At 49.2% G+C, this 18010-nt stretch overlaps 7 pseudogenes; all 7 read right to left on the bottom strand.

The window, feature by feature from the left end:
- Positions 1-1428: 1428 nt before the first annotated feature.
- LOC141267823 (5S ribosomal RNA) lies at positions 1429-1547 on the bottom strand (annotated as a pseudogene).
- Positions 1548-2489: 942 nt separating this feature from the next.
- LOC141269285 (5S ribosomal RNA) lies at positions 2490-2609 on the bottom strand (annotated as a pseudogene).
- A 620-nt stretch (positions 2610-3229) lies between these two features.
- Positions 3230-3348, bottom strand: LOC141268664 (5S ribosomal RNA; annotated as a pseudogene).
- A 943-nt stretch (positions 3349-4291) lies between these two features.
- On the bottom strand, positions 4292-4411 carry LOC141267506 (5S ribosomal RNA; annotated as a pseudogene).
- A 5586-nt stretch (positions 4412-9997) lies between these two features.
- On the bottom strand, positions 9998-10106 carry LOC141267915 (5S ribosomal RNA; annotated as a pseudogene).
- Positions 10107-16727: 6621 nt separating this feature from the next.
- Positions 16728-16847, bottom strand: LOC141267544 (5S ribosomal RNA; annotated as a pseudogene).
- A 620-nt stretch (positions 16848-17467) lies between these two features.
- On the bottom strand, positions 17468-17586 carry LOC141269201 (5S ribosomal RNA; annotated as a pseudogene).
- Between the last annotated feature and the right edge of the window lie 424 nt (positions 17587-18010).

Here is an 18010-nt window from a genome sequence, read left to right as displayed (position 1 = left end):
AGACGACATTGGGCGTGTTCAGGGTGGTGTGGGAATAGGCAGAGACAAGTCTCTCAATTGCTGCTTTTCTACTTTAAAGTCTGGCTGCCGGCTGCCCTTTCCAGTGCTCAGCAAGTCCAGGCCCTTTTGTGCTTTCCCTTCTCTTCAATTTTTTTGCTGGCTTCCTTAAAAGGTCTTGTAGACAGAAGGCCCCACTCAGAGCCGCTGAGCTCACTGATCGGCTGCAGCGCTGTCGACGGAACGTCGGCTTCACGGCCAATGCCACAGGCCGGGAGCAGAGGCGAGACTCTCCGGTAGACCCGGGTAGGGTGAGTAGAGCCCGGATAGTTGTTTTCTAATAGCCTGCAGCCGGGGATTAACTTTTAATGAAAGGGAACAATCCCTTTGACTGTCTGCAGCGCGCCACACCTAGGAAGCGCACTCTCACACACAAGCCATCATGCACACGTGCTCGCACGTGACAACACCCCCTATCTGCCCCTACAGCCTCTCCGTCACCATGCGTCAGACTCTCCTGCCTGTTTTATGATTTCAGGGCCCTAGCAGGAATCACCCACCCCCTCCCCAATTCCTTCCACACCTTCCTTGCCTTCCTTGCACTGAGGTTAGCTCTTTGTCAGCCGTCTGGCTTGGTTACACAAGCTTCTTTGCAGAGAAACATGTTACTTCTGCTGGCCCTCGCTAGGCGGCCGGCATCCAAAACCTTCCCTGGGCACCTGCTGAAAGCCTGGCCCCTTCACGGCCCCGGGTGCTTTTAACGCCATCATTTCCACACGACGAGCTGCGGAGTCAATAATCACTCCTAGCCGTGGAAAGGAGCTCGGTGTCAGGCCTGCGTGAAGGGCAACGTACTTAGCTGCCAACTGGCCGTGACGGGGCGGGCTCCGAAGGGTCCATGCAAAGGCTGTGCCATCCCTACATGTGTGGTTTGTTTAGCAGTGATTCACCCGCCGCATCAGGTGTCTTCAAAAATGGCTCGGCGCAGGGTCTCCTGCAGGCTAAACCCTTCATTGCGGTAATGTGACAGAAAGAGCAAGCTGGACCTGTAACTTGGGGGTGGAGCGAAACGTCCAGGGGTGAATGAAGGAAGAGGGTGAAATGGTTGCCAGTGACTTTGAGCTGCTCTTCAGGGGGGAGGGTCATGTTGCCTGCAAAGGTCTTCTGCTTGGGGTTACCGGTGGTTGCCTCCAGCCACCCGGGAGACGCTGGTCCTGCTGAAAAGGAGCCTAGTATTAAAAGTAAATAAGCAACAATGCTGGAGGCCCACAGTGATAAGAAGGATGCTGGTATTTTGCAGAGATGAAATAGCGCAAGAGAGAAAGCAAATGAAAAAAAGAAAAGAGAATGAATGTGTGCACTTGTGAAAGGGAATGGAAAAAAGGCATAGAAGAGAGTGTCCCCTGCTGGTGGAAGGAAGGAAAAAGCAAAAGCCTACAGCACCTGGTATTTCCAGGCAGTCTCCCATCCAAGTACTAGACAGGCCCAACCCTGCTTAGCTTCCAAGATCAGACAAGATCGGGCGTGTTTAGGGTGGTGTGGCCGTAGGCAGAGATAAGCCTCTCACTTGCTGCTTTTCTACTTTGAAGTCTGGTTGCCGGATGCCCTTTCCAGTGTTCAGCAAGACCAGGTCCTTTTGTGCTTTCCCTTCTCTTCAATTTTTTTGCTGGCTTCCTTAAAAGGTCTTGTAGACAGAACGCCCCACTCAGAGCCGCTGAGCTCACTGATCGGCTGCAGCGCTGTCGACGGAACGTCAGCTTCACGGCCAATGCCACAGGCCGGGAGCAGAGGCGAGACTCACCGGTAGACCCGGGTAGGTTGAGTAGAGCGCGGTTATTTGCTTTCTAATAGCCTGCAGCCGGGGATTAACTTTTAATGAAAGGGAACAATCCCTTTGACTGTCTGCAGCGCGCAACACCTAAGAAGCGCACACTCACACACAAGCCAGCATGCACACGTGCTCGCACGTGACAACACCCCCTATCTGCCCCTACAACCTCTCCGTCACCATGCGTCAGACTCTCCTGCCTGTTTTATGATTTCAGGGCCCTAGCAGGAATCACCCCCCCCTCCCCAATTCCTTCCGCACCTTCCTTGCCTTCCTTGCACTGAGGTTAGCTCTTTGTCAGCCGTCTGGCTTGGTTACACAAGCTTCTTTGCAGAGAAACATGTTACTTCTGCTAGCCCTCGCTAGGCGGCCGGCATCCAAAACCTTCCCTGGGCACCTGCTGAAAGCATGGCCCCTTCACGGCCCCGGGTGCTTTTAACGCCATCATTTCCACACGGCGAGCTGCGGAGTCAATAAGCACTCCTAGCCGTGGCAAGGAGCTCGGTGTCAGGCCTGCGTGAAGGGCGGCGGGGTAGCGTACTTAGCTGCCAACTGGCTCAGAGACCTTGGGGCTTCCATCATCTAAGTTACTTAAGGTCGGTGTCCGGCAAGGCGCCGTTCCATGCTAGCCGAGCTGGGCAGTAGGGCAAAACGTCATCAAAATGGTCTACAGCACCCAGTGTTCCCAGGAGGTCTCCCATCCAAGTTCTGTCTGAGCCCAGCCCTGCTTTGGTTCCGAGATCAGATGAGATCGGGCGTATCCAAGGTGGTATGGCAAGTAGACGCTGCTCGATCCATCGCCTGGCCAGCCTTTCTCAGGATCGCTTGGTGGCGAGCAATCTGGCCGTGACGGGGCGGGCTCCGAAGGGTCCATGCAAAGGCTGTGCCATCCCTACAGGTGTGGTTTGTTTAGCAGTGATTCACCCGCCGCATCAGGTGTCTTCAAAAATGTCTCGGCCCAGGATCTCCTGCAGGCTAAACCCTTCATCGCGGTAAAGTGACAGAAAGAGCAAGCTGGACCCGTAACTTGGGGGCGGAGCGAGACGTCCAGGGGTGAATGAAGGAAGAGGGTGAGATGGTTGCCAGTGACTTTGAGCTGCTCTTCAGGGGGAGGGTCGTGTTGCCTGCAAAGGTCTTCTGCTTGGGGTTACCGGTGGTTGCCTCCAGCCACGCGGGAGACGCTGGTCCTGGTGAAAAGGAGCCTAGTATTAAAAGTAAAGAAGCAACAATGCTGGAGGCCCACGGTGATCAGAAGGATGCTGGTATTTTGCAGAGATGAAATAGCGCAAGAGAGAAAGCAAATGAAAAAAAGAAAAGAGAATGAATGTGTGCACTTGTGAAAGGGAATGGATAAAAGGCATAGAAGAGAGTGCCCCCTGCTGGTGGAAGGAAGGAAAAAGCAAAAGCCTACAGCACCTGGTATTCCCAGGCGGTCTCCCATCCAAGTACTAACCAGGCCCAACCCTGCATATCTTCCAAGATCAGACGACATTGGGCTTGTTCAGGGTGGTGTGGGCATAGGCAGAGACAAGCCTCTCAATTGCTGCTTTTCTACTTTAAAGTCTTGCTGCCGGCTGCCCTTTCCAGTGCTCAGCAAGACCAGGTCCTTTTGTGCTTTCCCTTCTCTTCAATTTTTTTGCTGGCTTCCTTTAAAGGTCTTGTAGACAGAAGGCCCCACTCAGAGCCGCTGAGCTCACTGATTGGCTGCAGCGCTGTCGATGGAACGTCGGCTTCACGGCCAATGCCACAGGCCGGGAGCAGAGGCGAGACTCACCGGTAGACCCGGGTAGGGTGAGTGGAGCGCGGATAGTTGCTTTCTAATAGCCTGCAGCCGGGGATTAACTTTTAATGAAAGGGAACAATCCCTTTGACTGTCTGCAGCGCGCCACACCTAGGAAGCGCACGCTCACACACAAGCCAGCATGCACACGTGCTCGCACGTGACAACACCCCCTATCTGCCCCTACAACCTCTCCGTCACCATGCGTCAGACTCTCCTGCCTGTTTTATGATTTCAGGGCCCTAGCAGGAATCACCACCCTCCCTCCCCAATTCCTTCCGCACCTTCCTTGCCTTCCTTGCACTGAGGTTAGCTCTTTGTCAGCCGTCTGGCTTGGTTACACAAGCTTCTTTGCAGAGAAACATGTTACTTCTGCTAGCCCTCGCTAGGCGGCCGGCATCCAAAACCTTCCCTGGGCACCTGCTGAAAGCATGGCCCCTTCACGGCCCCGGGTGCTTTTAACGCCATCATTTCCACACGGCGAGCTGCGGAGTCAATAAGCACTCCTAGCCGTGGCAAGGAGCTCGGTGTCAGGCCTGCGTGAAGGCGGCGGGGTAGCGTACTTAGCTGCCAACTGGCTCAGAGGCCTTGGGGCTTCCATCATCTAAGTTACTTAAGGTCGGTGTCCGGCAAGGAGCCGTTCCATGCTAGCTGAGCTGGGCAGTAGGGCAAAACGTCATCAAAATGGTCTACAGCACCCGGTGTTCCCAGGAGGTATCCCATCCAAGTACTGGTCGAGCCCAGCCCTGCTTTGCTTCCGAGATCAGACGAGATCAGGCGCATCCAAGGTGGTATGGCCAGTAGACGCTGCTCGATCCATCGCCCGGCCAGCCTTTCTCAGGATCGCTTTGTTATGATCTGCTACTGAGACAAAGGAAAGAAAGGAGATCTATCCCTACAATAGAACTAAGCTAGATCCCTACGATGTAACGGGGAACCTGATCCTGCGATAAGACCCGCTAAAGTCCTCGGCTAGTCTGAACGCAGACCTATAGATGTGAGGGAGGGATCCCTACAAGATCTAGGGACTGGGAAAAGTTGGACACCTCCTAGCAGAAATAGTAGCAGTCAAAGACAAACACACAACAAAAAGGCATAGGGGTCAGAAGACCTAGCAAAACTAACAGAGAACGGCAACAGAGCAACAAGCTAGCTCAACAGTAGTAAATACAAATGAAGTCCAGCAAAGCCAGGTGTGTGGAGCCGGATTAAATAGGCAAAATGGTCATGTGACCAGCAAACTAAAAAAAACCTAACAGGAGAGTTGTAACAGTACCCCCTCTTCTAAGACGATCCTCCGGATCCCCTAGGCCCAGGCTTACCAGGAAACCTCCGGTGAAACGCTCGGACAAGTCTGGGGGCAGAAACATAATCCGCTCTCACCCATGAGTTATCCTCAGGTCCGAAACCCTTCCAAGCGACGAGATACTGCAAACTCCCTCTATACCGTCTAGAATTTAGGATGCGGGAAATTTCATATTCCCCGTCCTCCACCACCGGAGGAACAGTGGCAGAGGCGTCACCATCCGACACATCAGCTTTTTTCAACAGAGAAACATGAAACACCGGATTAATCCTCCAGGACGTAGGAACCTCCAGCCTAACAGCAGATTGGTTAACTATCTGAAGTACCTTAAAGGGCCCTACGAACTTGGGACCCAATTTTTTAGAAGGAATCCTCAATCACAGATTCTTAGAGGACAACCAAACCATGTCACCAACCGCAAACAAAATCTCTTGCCGTTTCCTATCAAAGTACCTCTTAGATTTTTTGTTAGCCTCCTGAAGATTACCACGCACATCCGTCCAAACTCTCTCCAAATCACCGGAAAAACTCTCCTCCTCAGGCACAGCCGAAACCAATTTGGAAAATGACCCAAAAGACGGATGTCTCCCAGAACAACAAAAAAAAGGCGAACACCCAGCAGAAGAGGATGTATGGTTGTTAAGAGCAAATTCAGCAAGTGGCAGAAACTCAGACCACCCCTCTTGATTGTCTGCCCCAAAACAACGCAAGAACTGCTCAACATCCTGGTTCTTCCTTTCTATCTGGCCATTAGACTCAGGATGATATCCGGATGAAAACGACAAATGAACTCCCAACCTGTCACAAAAGGCACGCCAAAAACGAGCCACGAACTGAGGTCCCCTATCAAAAATAATGTCAGTAGGAACACCATGTAGTCTGACAATCTCCTTGACAAAGGCCTTAGCGAGTGTCTTAGCGCAAGGCAGTTTGATGAAGGGAACCAAGTGACACATCTTGCTAAAACGGTCCACGACCACCCAGATGACCGTGAAACCTTCAGAGGGAGGAAGGTCAGTAATAAAGTCCATAGCCAGATGTGTCCAAGGTGCACTAGGAACCTCCAGAGGGCAAAGCAACCCCGCAGCAGGAGCATGCGAAGACTTGGATCTTGCACACACAGTACATTGGCGCACCCACTTAATGACTTCCTTCTGCCATCCAGGCCACCAAAAACTGCAACCCACAAGTCTCTTGGTCTCAGAAATTCCTGGATGACCTGCCAACCGAGACTCATGACACTCAACAAACAAATCTCTCCTAAAGGTCCTAGGCACAAACAACCTTCCATGGGGAGTGTTAGATGGGGCATTCTCCTGTGCTTTAAGAATCTAATCCTCCAAAACGGAGTCCAAAGCAGCAATCACAACACCTTCTTGTAAAATGGTCTCCTCTTCCTCCTCAACACCGACCATGGGAGAAAAGCTGCGAGACAAAGCATCCGCTTTAACATTCTTGGTACCCGGGATGTAAGTAACGGAAAAATTAAACCGCGAGAAAAAAAGTGCCCACCTAGCCTGACGGGCATTCAAGCGCTTGGCAGCATCAAGATAGATCAGATTTTTATGATCAGTGAAAACCTGAATGGGAAATTCAGCACCTTCCAAGAGATGACGCCAGTGTTCAAATGCGAGTTTAATCGCCAGCAATTCCCGATTATCAATATCGTAATTAAGTTCAGTCTCGGAAAATTTTTTTGAAAAAAAGGCACAGGGATGTACTCCATCCTTGTTTTCCTGAGACAACACCGCACCAACCCCCACCGAAGAAGCATCAACCTCAACCAAAAACGGCTTAGTCACATCAGGCTGCATAAGGATGGGAGCAGAGGTGAACCTCTCCTTTAGAAACACAAAAGCTTCAATAGCCTCAGAAGTCCACTGAACCACATTAGCACCTTTCCTGGTGAGATCGGTCAGCGGTTTGACAATAATAGAAAACTTTTTTATGAATTTTCTGTAATAATTGGCGAAATCCAAAAACCTCTGTATCAATTTCAAATCAATAGGCCTAGGCCATTCCTGCACAGCTTGAACTTTAACCGGGTCCATCTCAAAACCTTCACTGGAGATAATGTAGCCCAAAAAACTAATTCTCTGTACAGCGAACTCACATTTCTCCAGCTTAGCAAAAAGCGAATTGTCCATTAATAACTGTAATACCTCACGTACGCTCCGCCAATGAGACTCCAGATCCGGCGAATAAATCAAAATGTCATCCAAATACACAACCACATTTTTGCCGATTAAAGGTCTAAGGATATCATTAATAAGATTCTGAAAAAATGCTGGAGCATTGGTGAGACCAAAAGGCATAACCAGATTCTCAAAATGACCCACAGGAGTGTTAAAAGCAGTCTTCCATTCATCACCCTCCTTCATGCGCAACAAATTGTATGACCCCCGGAGATCAATTTTAGAGAACCACTTGGCCCCCACTAACTGGTTAAATAAATCAGGAATCAATGGCAGTAGGTAAGGATTGCGTACAGTAATTTTATTAATCTCACGAAAGTCCAGACAAGGACGTAAACCGCCATCTTTTTTTTTTTCAAAAAAAAATCCAACAGCTACAGGAGACTTGGAAGGCCTAATGTGACCGGCGGCCAAGCTTGTCTGTATGTATTCTTCCAAAGCCTTTCTTTCAGGAATAGTAAGATTAAATAAACGACTCTTAGGAAGAGTCGCGCCAGGGACAAATTCAATGGTACAATCATAGTCTCTATGGGGAGGCAAAACCTGCGACTCCTCCTCAGAAAAAACTCTCCAAAAATCCTGAATAGGTACAGGCAATTCCCCTCTATCCACAGCAGCAATGCACCCGTTACAACACTTGTCATAACACTTAGGGCTCCAGGACTTAATTTCATTGGTAGACCAATCCAGTACAGGATTGTGCAATTTTAACCAGGGTAACCCCAATATTACTGGAGAAGGCAAATTATCCAATACCACCAAATCCAAATTCTCTTGATGAATACCATTAATAGTGAGGGGAAATTCACAGACCTTGTGAGTAACACTCTTCAAGGGAGAGCCATCGACAGAAACCACAGCAATAGGGGATGACAAAGTTTTAGGTTCTAATCTAAGTTTTTCCAAGAATCCCCCATCAATCACATTCAGAGTAGATCCACAATCCACAAATACCCGAAACTCAATTAATTCATCCTGAGCAGCAGTAGTGGCAGATAGGAATACTCCCTTAGAATTTAAACAGGCAATACGAGCATGACTGACCATTTTTTTTTCTTTCTTCTTACGAAGCACACAGCTCTTAATAAAATGACCCGAATTTCCGCAATAGAAACACAAGCCTTCAGAAAGTCGGCGGTCTTTTTCCTGAGAGCGGGGTGCCATCGGCTCTCCATTGTCAGCACAGAACCTCTCAGGACTCGAAGCTGACATAGCAGAGGATTTGCTCTCATTAACCCTTTCACGCAGTCTCCTGTCCACCCGTATAGCTAATTGCATTGCCTCCTGCAAGTTTCCAGGTGTGGGATAAGCAATCAGTAAATCCTTTACCCTTTCACATAGCCCTGCAAGAAACAAGCTTTTCAGAGCAGAATCGTTCCACCCCACCTGGGCAGACCACCGACGGAAGTGAGAACAATATTTTTCCACATTACCTGATCCCTGCCTCAAACGTCTTAATTCAGACTCAGCAGATGAGACACGATCAGGATCATCGTACAACAAACCCAAAGCAGAAAAAAAACTATCCACGGATCACTAGGTTGGAGAGAGAAGGCCCATCTCTGAAGATCTTTGCGCAAAAGTGACATTATGATCCCTATGCGCTGTGATTCATCACCAGAGGATCCGGGTCTCAAACGAAAATATAATAGACAAGCATTTTTAAAAGAAAAAAAATCTTGTTGTTTGCCAAAAAATAGATCAGGCAGACGTACCTTAGGCTCCACAAAATGCGCTCCAGAACAGCTACTCACGTGTTGTTGGAGCTTGGTCACCTCCAGAGAGAGTCCCTGCAAGCGTTGAGCCAAATCTTGCACCGAGACCATGATGGAAAACTGGATGTCTTTTCTTAGAGAAATTTTTTTTTTTTTATGGCTGGAATTACTGTTATGATCTGCTACAGAGACTAAGGAAAGAAAGGAGATCTATCCCTAAAATAGAACTAAACTAGATCCCTACGACGTAACGGGGAACCTGATCCTGCGATCAGACCCGCTAAAGTCCTCGGCTAGTCTGAACGCAGACCTATAGATGTGAGGGAGGGATCCCTACAAGATCTAGGGACTGGGAAAAGTTGGACACCTCCTAGCAGAAATAGTAGCAGTCAAAGACAAACACACAACAAAAAGGCATAGGGGTCAGAAGACCTAGCAAAACTAACAGAGAACGGCAACAGAGCAACAAGCTAGCTCAACAGTAGTAAATACAAATGAAGTCCAGCAAAGCCAGGAGGGCGGAGCCGGATAAAATAGGCAAAATGGTCATGTGACCAGCAAAATAAAAAAAACCTAACAGGAGAGTTGTAACACGCTTGGTGGCGAGCAATCTGTCCGTGACGGGGCGGGCTCCGAAGGGTCCATGCAAAGGCTGTGCCGTCCCTACAGGTGTGGTTTGTTTTGCAGTGATTCACCCGCCGCATCAGGTGTCTTCAAAAATGTCTCGGCGCAGGGTCTCCTGCAGGCTAAACCCTTCATCGCGGTAATGTGACAGAAAGAGCAAGCTGGACCCGTAACTTGGGGGCGGAGCGAGACGTCCAGGGGTGAATGAAGGAAGAGGGTGAGATGGTTGCCAGTGACTTTGAGCTGCTCTTCAGGGGGGAGGGTCGTGTTGCCTGCAAAGGTCTTCTGCTTGGGGATACCGGTGGTTGCCTCCAGCCACGCGGGAGATGCTGGTCCTGGTGAAAAGCAGCCTAGTATTAAAAGTAAAGAAGCAACAATGCTGGAGGCCCACGGTGATCAGAAGGATGCTGGTATTTTGCAGAGATGAAATAGCGCAAGAGAGAAAGCAAATGAAAAAAAGAAAAGAGAATGAATGTGTGCACTTGTGAAAGGGAATAGAAAAAAGGCACAGAAGAGAGTGCGACCTGCTGGTGGAAGGAAAGAAAAAGCAAAAGCCTACAACACCTGGTATTCCCAGGTGGTCTCCCATCCAAGTACTAACCAGGCCCAACCCTGCTTAGCTTCTGAGATCGGGCGTGTTCAGGGTGGTGTGGCCGTAGGCACAGACAAGCCTCTCACTTGCTGCTTTTCTACTTTGAAGTCTGGCTGCCGGCTGCCGGCTGCCCTTTCCAGTGTTCAGCAAGACCAGGTCCTTTTGTGCTTTCCCTTCTCTTCAATTTTTTTGCTGGTTTCCTTAAAAGGTCTTGTAGACAGAACGCCCCACTGAGAGCCGCTGAGTTCACTGATCGGCTGCAGCGCTGTCGACGGAACGTCAGCTTCACGGCCAATGCCACAGGCCGGGAGCAGAGGCGAGACTCACCGGTAGACCCGGGTAGGGTAAGTAGAGCGCGGTTAGTTGCTTTCTAATAGGCTGCAGCCGGGGATTAACTTTTAATGAAAGGGAACAATCCCTTTGACTGTCTGCAGCACGCCACACCTAGGAAGCGCACTCTCACACACAAGCCAGCATGCACACGTGCTCGCACGTGACAACACCCCCTATCTGCACCTACAACCTCTCCGTCACCATGCGTCAGACTCTCCTGCCTGTTTTATGATTTCAGGGCCCTAGCAGGAATCACCCCCCCACTCCCCAATTCCTTCCACATCTTCCTTGCCTTCCTTGCACTGAGGTTAGCTCTTTGTCAGCCGTCTGGCTTGGTTACACAAGATTCTTTGCAGAGAAACATGTTACTTCTGCTGGCCCTCGCTAGGTGGCCGGCATCCAAAACCTTCCCTGGGCACCTGCTGTAAGCCTGGCCCCTTCACGGCCCTGGGTGCTTTTAACTAGTGTTGAGCCACCCCCATAGTGTTCGGGTTCGGTTCGGTTCGTCGAACACCGGGATGTTCGAGGAACTGTTCGTCGAACTGTTCGTCGAACACCTTAGAACACCGTCGAACACCGTTAAAACCAATGGCAGGCAAACAAAAACACATAGAAACACATAGAAAACACCTGCAAAGGTGTCCAAAAGCTGACAAACTGCTCAGAAGACACTCTCTTTAAAAAAGCCGGCCGGCAAATTCAGCAGCGGCATACACCGGTACCCGACAATTTAGACAAGAAGGAATAGAGCATCACACATAGATTAGATAGATAGAAACATGTCAGTCACACATATAAGAAGCACAGTGACAGTGTTGGTTACTGCACTTGTCATTTAGTGTAAAGGATTTATTAAAAAAACTATTAGTGTTTTCATGCACCGTCTCTTTAAAAAAGCCGGCCGGCAATTCAGCATCTGTACCCGACAATTTAGAACAGAAAGAATAGAGCTTCACACATAGATTAGATAGATAGAAACATGTCAGTCACATATATATGAAGTACAGTGACAGTGTTGCTTACTGTACTTGTCATTTAGTGTAAAGGATTTATTTAAAAAAATAATAGTGTTTTCATGCACTGTCTCTTTAAAAAAGCCGGCCGGCAATTCAGCAGCGGTACCCGACAATTTAGAACAGAAAGATAGAGCATCACACATAGATTAGATAGATAGAAACATGTCAGTCACATATATATGAAGTACAGTGATAGTGTTGGTTACTGTACTTGTCATTTAGTATTAAAATAAAGGATTTATTATTAAAAAAATTGGCGTGGGGGTCCCCTTAATTTTAGGCTCTAGCGGAGGTTAAGCAGACGGCTGGGGCAGATGTTTGAAGCCTGGGAAGGGGGTAATACCCACGGAGCTTCCCAGGCTACTAATATCAGCCCCCAGCTGAATACCTAGCCTTTACTAGCTATTAAAATGGGGGACCCCCCCAAAAAAATGACGTGGGGTCCCCCCTAATTTAATAGCTAGCAAAGGCTAGGCAGACAGCTGGGGGCTGATATTAATAGCCCAGGAAGGGAGCCATGAATATTGGCCCCCTCCCAGGCTAGAAACACCAGCCGTCAGCCGCCCCAGAAATGGCGCATTCATAGGATGCGCCAATTCTGGCACTTAGCCTCGCTCTTCCACGCTGCCCTGGTGCGGTGGCAGGGGGTAATAGGGTTGGGGTTGATGTCAGCTTATAATGCCAGCTGACATCAAGCCCAGGTTAGTAATGGAGAGGCGTCTATAAGACACCCCCATTACTAACCCCATAGTCAAAGTTAAAAAAACACAAACACCCAGAATAAAGTCCTTTAATTGAAATAAAGACACAATCCTTTATTGTTCTAAATTAACCATACTTACCATCACGCCCATTCCAGCTGAAGCCAACGATCTCCTGCAATAAAAGAAAAATAATAAAGCAACCTCATCCTTACCTTTCCATGGTTCCCACGACAGCTTCAGCTCTGCTACATCGAGATGACAGGCTGGACCGCAGCAGAACGCTGCCATCCAGTCTGTCATCCCGCAGACACTGAGAAGTGCAGGCTTGCTTGCGCTGCTCAGCGTCTCTCTGTGACGACATCCAGAGGAGCCGAGTTCATGTCCAATGAACTCGGCTCACCTCATGCACGTCACTGACAGCGTGGGAAAATTCTCACGCTGAAGCGCTGATTGCAGTAGAATTTTCCCACGCTGTCAGTGACGTGCAGGAGGTGAGCTGAGTTCATTGGACATGAGCTCACCTCATGCACATCACTGACAGCGTGGGAGAATTCTCCTGCATTCAGCACTTCAGCGTGAGAATTTTCACACGCTGTCAGTGACGTGCATGAGGTGAGCCGAGTTCATTGGACATGACCTCGGCTCATCTGGATGCCGTCACAGCGAGACAGTGAGGAGCGCAAGCATGCCTGCGCTTCTCAGTGTCTGCGGGATGACAGACTGGATGGCAGCGTTCTGCTGCGGTCCAGCCAGTCATCTCGATGTAGCAGAGCTGAAGCTGTCGTGGGAACCATGGAAAGGTAAGGATGAGGTTGCTTTATTATTTTTCTTTTATTGCAGGAGATCGTTGGCTTCAGCTGGAATGGGTGTGATGGTAAGTATGGTTTAATTTAGAACAATAAAGAATTGTGTCTTTATTTCAATTAAAGGACTTTATTCTGGGTGTTGTGTTTTTTTTAAATACTTTACTAGAAATTCATGGCGGTCATGTCTAATACTGGCGTGACCCCATGAATTTTGGGCTTGGGGCCAGCTGATAATACCAAGCTGGCCCTAACCCCTTTATTACCCAGTGAGCCACCGCACCAGGGCCCTGGATGAGTTGGGTACAGCGCCAGAAGATGGCGCTTCTATGAACGCGCCATTTTCCGGGGTGGCTGCGGACTGCAATTTGTAGCGGGGGGGGGCCCAGAAAGCTTGGGCCTCCCTGCGCTGCAGATTCCAGCCCCCAGCTGCCTAGTTGTACCTGGCTGGACACAAAAATAGGGCGAAGCCCCACGTACTTTTTTTTTAATTATTTCATGAAATTCATGAAATAATTAAGAAAAAAAGGCCTTCCCTATATTGTTGTGTCTGGCCAGGTACAAATAGGCAGCTGGTGGTTGGGGGCAGCCCATTCCTGCCTGCTGTACCTGGCTGGACACAAATATAGTGCGAAGCCCCACTTCAATTTTTTTTAATTATTTCATGAAATTCATGAAATAATTAAGAAAAAAAGGGCTTCCCTATATTGTTGTGTCCGGCCAGGTACAAATAGGCAGCTGGTGGATGGGGGCAGCCCGTTCCTGCCTGCTGTACCTGGCTGGACACAAATATAGTGCGAAGCCCCACTTCAATTTTTTTAAATTATTTCAGGAAATTCATGAAATAATTTAAAAAAAATTGACGTGGGGCTTCGCACTATATTTGTGTCCAGCCAGGTACAGCAGGCAGGAACGGGCTGCCCCCAACCACCAGCTGCCTATTTGTACCTGGCCGGACACAACAATATAGGGAAGCCCTTTTTTTCTTAATTATTTCATGAAATAATTTAAAGAAAATTGACGTGGGCTTCGCCCTGTTTTTGTGTCCAGCCAGGTACAACTAGGCAGCTGGGGGCTGGAATCCGCAGCGCAGGGAGGCCCAAGCTTTCTGGGCCACCCCCGCTGCAAATTGCAGTCCGCAGCCACCCCGGAAAATGGCGCGTTCATAGAAGCGCCATCTTCTGGCGCTGTACCCAACTCATCCAGGGCCCTGATGCGGTGGCTCACTGGGTAATAAAGGGGTTAGGGCCAGCTTGGCATTATCAGCTGGCCCTAAGCCCGAAATTCATGGGGTCACGCCAATATTAGACATGACCACCATGAATTTCTAGTAAAGTGTTTAAAAAAAACATAACACCCAGAAAAAAGTCCTTTAATTGAAATAAACACACAATTCTTTATTGTTCTAAATTAAACCATACTTACCATCACGCCCATTCCAGCTGAAGCCAACGATCTCCTGAAATAAAAGAAAAATAATAAAGCAACATCATCCTTACCTTTCCATGGTTCCCAGGACAGCTTCAGCTCTGCTACATCGAGATGACAGGCTGGACCGCAGCAGAACGCTGCCATCCAGCCTGTCATCCCGCAGACACTGAGAAGCGCAGGCTTGCTTGCGCTCCACAGTGTCTCTCTGTGAGGGCATCCAGATGAGCCGAGTTAATGTCCAATGAACTCGGCTCACCTCATGCACGTCACTGACAGCGTGGGAAAATTCTCCTGCAATCAGCGCTTCAGCGTGGGAGAATTCTCACACTGAAGCGCTGAGTGCAGGAGAATTCTCCCACGCTGTCAGTGAAGTGCAGGAGGTGAGCTGAGTTCATTGGACATGAGCTCACCTTATGCACGTCACTGACAGCGTGGGAAAATTCTCCTGCACTCAGCGCTTCAGCGTGGGAGAATTCTCACGCTGAAGCGCTGAGTGCAGGAGAATTCTCCCACGCTGTCAGTGACGTGCAGGAGGTGAGCTGAGTTCATTGGACATGAGCTCACCTTATGCACGTCACTGACAGCGTGGGAGAATTCTCCTGCACTCACCGATTCAGCGTGAGAATTTTCCCACGCTGTCAGTGACGTGCATGAGGTGAGCCGAGTTCATTGGACATGAACTCGGCTCATCTGGATGTCGTCACAGAGAGACGCTGAGCAGCGCAAGCAAGCCTGCGCTTCTCAGTGTCTGCGGGATGAGAGGCTGGATGGCAGCGTTCTGCTGCGGTCCAGCCTGTCATCTCGATGTAGCAGAGCTGAAGCTGTCGTGGGAACCATGGAAAGGTAAGGATGAGGTTGCTTTATTATTTTTCTTTTATTGCAGGAGATCGTTGGCTTCAGCTGGAATGGGCGTGACGGTAAGTATGGTTTAATTTAGAACAATAAAGGATTGTGTCTTTATTTCAATTAAAGGACTTTATTCTGGGTGTTTGTGTTTTTTTTAACTTTCACTATGGGGTTAGTAATGGGGGTGTCTTATAGACGCCTCTCCATTACTAACCTGGGCTTGATGTCAGCTGGCATTATAAGCTGACATCAACCCCAACCCTATTACCCCACTGCCACCGCACCAGGGCAGCGTGGAAGAGCGAGGCTAAGTGCCAGAATTGGCGCATCCTATAAATGCGCCATTTCTGGGGCGGCTGACGGCTGGTGTTTCTAGCCTGGGAGGGGGCCAATATTCATGGCTCCCTTCCTGGGCTATTAATATCAGCCCCCAGCTGTCTGCCTAGCCTTTGCTAGCTATTAAATTAGGGGGGACCCCACGTCATTTTTTTTGGGGGGTCCCCCATTTTACTAGCTAGTAAAGGCTATGTATTCAGCTGGGGGCTGATATTAGTAGCCTGGGAAGCTCCGTGGGTATTACCCCCTTCCCAGGCTTCAAACATCTGCCCCAGCCGTCTGCTTAACCTCCGCTAGAGCCTAAAATTAAGGGGAACCCCACGCCAAATTTTTTAATAATAAATCCTTTATTTTAATACTAAATGACAAGTACAGTAACCAACACTATCACTGTACTTCATATATATGTGACTGACATGTTTCTATCTATCTAATCTATGTGTGAAGCTTTATTCTGTCTGTTATAAATTGTGGGGTACCGCTGCTGAATTGCCGGCCGGCTTTTTTAAAGAGACGGTGCATGAAAACACTATTATTTTTTTTGATAAATCCTTTACGCTAAATGACAAGTACAGTAAGCAACACTGTCACTGTACTTCATATATATGTGACTGACATGTTTATATCTATCTAATCTATGTGTGATTCTCTATTCTTTCGGTTCTAAATTGTCGGGTACAGGTGTATGCCGCTGCTGAATTGCCGGATTTTCATGTTTCACTGTTGGCACTGTTCCCATCGATTTGGGCAATCACTGTAATGCCACAACCACCATGGCTGTGGCATTACAGTGAGTGGCAGACAATCCCTGCATGATTGGTGCTCTAAATAGCGCCAGACATGCAGGACACGCTTTTGGTGCACGAACAGTTATCGAACATAACCTCGAACAGCCGAATTTTTTGCAAATCGTTCGGGTTCGTCGAACAACTCGAACACCGCCCAAAACAGCTCGAATTTGAGATTGGCGAACAGTTCTAGTCGAACACCGCTCATCTCTACTTTTAACGCCATCATTTCCACACGGCGAGCTGCGGTGTCAATGGGCACTCCTAGCCGTGGCAAGGAGCTCGGTGTCAGGCCTGCGTAGTAGCGTACTTAGCTGCCAACTGGCTCAGAGGCCTTGGGGCTTCCATCATCTAAGTTACTTAAGGTCGGTGTCCGGCAAGGCGCCGTTCCATGCTAGCCGAGCTGGGCAGTAGGGCAAAACGTCATCAAAATGGTCTACAGCACCAGGTGTTCCCAGGAGGTCTCCCATTCAAGTACTGTCCGAGCCCAGCCCTGCTTTGCTTCCGAGATCAGACGAGATCGGGCATATCCAAGGTGGTATGGCCAGTAGAAGCTGCTCGATCCATCGCCCGGCCAGCCTTTCTCAGGATCGCTTGGTGGCGAGCAATCTGGCCGTGACGGGGCGGGCTCCGAAGGGTCCATGCAAAGTCTGTGCCGTCCCTACAGGTGTGGTTTGTTAAGCAGTGATTCAACCTCCGCATCAGGTGTCTTAAAAAATGGCTCGGCGCAGGGTCTCCTGCAGGCTAAACCCTTCATCGCGGTAATGTGACAGAATGAGCAAGCTGGACCCGTAACTTGGGGGCGGAGCGAGACGTCCAGGGGTGAATGAAGGAAGAGGGTGAGATGGTTGCCAGTGACTTTGAGCTGCTCTTCAGGGGGAGGGTCGTGTTGCCTGCAAAGGTCTTCTGCTTGGGGTTACCGGTGGTTGCCTCCAGCCACTTGGGAGAAGCTGGTCCTGGTGAAAAGGAGCCTAGTATTAAAAGTAAAGAAGCAACAATGCTGGAGGCCCACGGTGATCAGAAGGATGCTGGTATTTTGCAGAGATGAAATAGCGCAAGAGAGAAAGCAAATGAAAAAAAGAAAAGAGAATGAATGTGTGCACTTGTGAAAGGGAATGGAAAAAAGGCATAGAAGAGAGTGCCCCCTGCTGGTGGAAAGAAGGAAAAAGCAAAAGCCAACAGCACCTGGTATTCCCAGGTGGTCTCCCATCCAAGTACTAACCAGGCCCAACCCTGCTTCGCTTCTGAAATAAGACAAGATTGGGCGTGTTCAGGGTGGTGTGGCCGTAGGCAGAGACAATCTTCTCACTTGCTGCTTTTCTACTTTGAAGTCTGGCTGCCGGCTGCCCTTTCCAGTGTTCAGCAAGACCAGGTACTTTTGTGCTTTCCCTTCTCTTCAATTTTTTTGCTGGCTTTCTTAAAAGGTCTTGTAGACAGAAGGCCCCACTCAGAGCCGCTGAGCTCACTGATCGGCTGCAGCGCTGTCGACGGAACGTCAGCTTCACGGCCAATGCCACAGCCATCGTGTCTAGTTGACATGCGCTATTTGTGTGTGTATTTTTGGTTCACTACCATATGTAGAACAGGTGTCCATACGACTGGCTATAAATGCCCATGGTACAGAAAGGGGGGGCTCTCTTGCTCTGCCTACCCCACAAGACACAGAATCTTCATGCTGAGAAGCAGATGACATGTAGGCCTGGACACATGCTGGAC

The sequence above is a fragment of the Phyllobates terribilis genome, unplaced genomic scaffold (genome assembly GCF_046119375.1).
Source record: "Phyllobates terribilis strain yellow unplaced genomic scaffold, ASM4611937v1 Scaffold_4__5_contigs__length_816908805, whole genome shotgun sequence".
NCBI lineage: Eukaryota > Metazoa > Chordata > Amphibia > Anura > Dendrobatidae > Phyllobates > Phyllobates terribilis.
The sequence above is the reverse complement of the archived record's forward strand: the minus strand, read 5'-3'. Positions and strand labels throughout refer to the sequence as shown.